This window comes from Colobus angolensis, unplaced genomic scaffold, assembly GCF_000951035.1.
Source record: "Colobus angolensis palliatus isolate OR3802 unplaced genomic scaffold, Cang.pa_1.0 Scaffold241, whole genome shotgun sequence".
NCBI lineage: Eukaryota > Metazoa > Chordata > Mammalia > Primates > Cercopithecidae > Colobus > Colobus angolensis.
In genome coordinates, this window is record NW_012115611.1 from 3,303,388 (window position 1) to 3,306,508 (window position 3,121).

General features: G+C 40.2%; 1 pseudogene; it reads left to right on the forward strand.

Annotated features, from left to right (window-relative positions):
* Positions 1-1,039: 1,039 nt before the first annotated feature.
* Positions 1,040-2,765, forward strand: LOC105514340 (annotated as a pseudogene).
* Positions 2,766-3,121: the final 356 nt, after the last annotated feature.

Sequence of the window (3,121 nt, forward strand, 5' to 3'; positions counted from 1 at the left end):
CACTGGCCTGTCTGGAGACAGAAGTCTGTTTCTGACACAGAAATGCTAACTTATCTGGTTAGATTAGGGAACCCAGGCCTCAACCAATCACTGCATCAAGGGAGATGGGCTTACTGAGATTGGCTTTGGTCAATCACAGTCCATTTCTGGTGATCAACTGCTTTCAAAGTGTATCAGCAGGGGAGACTCAAATGAAAATTTAAGTACTCTTAGCTGCTGGAAAGACAAACAACATTCACTATAATTTTTCTGGCCAATGAATGACAATATACCTAGTAAAGTAGATAAAGTGAAGTAGGAGGTACAGTAACAACTTTTTTTTTTTTTTCCCAGCAATGGAATGTTAGAGCTAAATGAAATCCTAAAATGTACCCAAGGCTGGGCGGGGTGGCTCATGCCTATAATCCCGGCACTTTCAGAGGCCGAAGCTGTTGGATCACGAGGTCAGGAGATGGAGACCATCCTGGCTAATATGGTGAAACCCCGTCTCTAATGAAAATACAAAAAAATCAGCTGAGCATGGTGGCGGACGCCTGTAGTCCCAGCTACTTGGGAGGCTGAAGCAGGAGAATGGCATGAACCCAGGAAACAGAGCTTGCAGTGAGTCGAGACCATGCCACTACAGTACAGCTTGGGTGACAGAGTGAGATTTCATCTCAAAAAAGAAAAAGAAAAAAATGTGCTCAGTCTGTACTCCTCATTTTATAGATGAAGAATCTGGGACTCTGGTTCATTGATTTGACCGTATTTACAAAGTCTAAATCACCTATTTTCTAATCATTTAGTCATTTATCAGCAATTATTTATCAAGCACTTACTATTTGCCAGGTACCTCTTTAGTCACTGGAGATACAGGAGGGAATAAAACAAAGCAAAACTGTGCCTTCATGAAGTTCACATTTTAGTGGGGACCTTTTCCCTAAGGTCATTGCTCCCACTCACTCTTTACAACAACCCTGTTTCCTCTCTTAGCGCTAGGCATCCACAACCTGTGCTCCTTCCTTTTGCTGCTACCCAGCTCTCAGATGCAGCTGATGCCATGGGTTTCAGAGACCCGAAAAGCCCCACTGGCCTCCAGGTGAACAATGATTACCTGGCTGACCAGAGCTGCAACAAGGGGTATGTGCCATCACAAGCAGATGTGGCAGTAATTGAAGCAGTCTCTAGTCCATTGTTTGGCAACTTGTGTCATGCTCTACATTGGTATAATTACATCAAGACTTACGAAAAGGAAAAAGCCAGCCCAGCAGGAATGAAGAAAGCTTTAGGCAAGTATGGTCCTGCTAATGTGGAAGGTACTAGAGGAAGTGGAGCTACAGATAGTGAAGATGGCGATGACATTTATCTATTTGGATTTGATGAGGGGGAGGAAAGTAAAGAATCAAAGAGGCAAAGGGAAGAATACCCTGCATAGTATGAATCAAAGAAAGCCCCCCCAAAGAAAAACCTGCCCCTGTTGCCATCTTTTATCTCACTAGATGTGAAACCTTGCGATAATGAGACAGATATGGCAAAATTAGAGGAGTGTCATTAAAAAGTCAAAAAACAATAGATTTTGGCATGGATGTGGTGAAAAGGAAACACACATTGCTGGTGGGAATGTAAATAAGTACAACCTCTATGGAAAACAGTACAGAGATTCTTTAAAGAACTAAAAGTAAATTTACCATTTGGTCCAGCAATTCCACCACTTGTTATCTACCCAAAGGAAAAGAAGTTATTATATGAAAAAAAAAATTGTACACACATTTTTATAGCAACACAATTACAATTCACAAATGCAAAGATGTGGAACCAACCTCAGTGCCCACTGACTAATGAGTGGATAAAGAAAATGTGGGATATATATATATATACACCTTGGAACACTACTCAACCATAAAAAGGAATGAATGTCTTTTGCAGCAACTTGGATGAAGCTGCTGGCCATTATTCTAAGTGAAGTAACTCAGGAGTGAAAAACCAAAAAACCATATGTTCTCACTTATAAGTGGAAGCTAAGCTATGTTTATGCAAAGGCATACAAAGTGATGTAATGGACTTTGAGACTTAGAAGGGGGCAGCGCTAGGAATAAAACTACATATTAAGACAATATACGCTATTTGGGTGATGGGTGCACTAAAATCTCAGAATTCACAACTATATAATTCATGCATGCAACAAAAAACCACTTGTACCCCAAAAGTTTTTTGTTTTGTTTTGTTTTGCTTTGTTTTGCAACGGAGTCTCACTCTGTTGCCCAGGCTGGAGTTCAGTGGTGCAATCTCGGCTCACTGCAACCTCCAGCTCCTGGGTTCAAGCGATTCTCCCACCTCAGTCTCCCGAGTAGCCGGGGCTACAGGCGCATGCCACCAGGCCCAGCTAATTTTTTGTATTTTTTTAGTAGAGACGGGGTTTCACCGTGTTAGCCAGGATGGTCTAGATCTCCTGACCTGGTGATCCGCCTGCCTCAGCTTCCCAAAGTGCTGGGATTACAGGCATGAGCCACAGTGCCCGGCCCCAAAAGCTATTAAAATAAAATTAAAAAAAAAAATTAGAGAAGTAAGTCAGAAGAATTAAAGCAGACCACTTAGTCTGGGGCTCCTCCGTACTAGTTCCAGTGGGATATGGAATTTTAAAACTTCAAATATCGTATTGAAGATGATAAAGTTGGAATAGATATGCGGTAGGAGCAGATCACTGCTTTGAGAACTATATGCAATCCATGGATATGGCTGCGTTCAACAAGATCGCAAATCTATCCTCAATCATTGCACTTAAATAAAATCTAGAAAGATTAATTAATTAGTTAATTAGTAAAAATAAAACAACCTCAGGCAAAGGAAGTGAAAGTTTTCATTATCTTCTATTTCTGATTATCTACGAAATCTTTGTCTTCTGGCATGTTTATTCTGAATAATGGTCATTTAGTTCCTATAAGATATAGTAATTCAACATAACTCCATCCTTTAAATTCTCAGCCTTCTTTTCCCCTCACTTTGCCTTATTTATTCTTGACATATTATTTCTTTTTTTATTTAAGTGTATATTTTATCTTCCCCTCCCACACATACATATACACATGTTGGATGTAAGCTTCATGAGAACCTGAACTTTTAGTTCGAATTTCTATATTCCCAA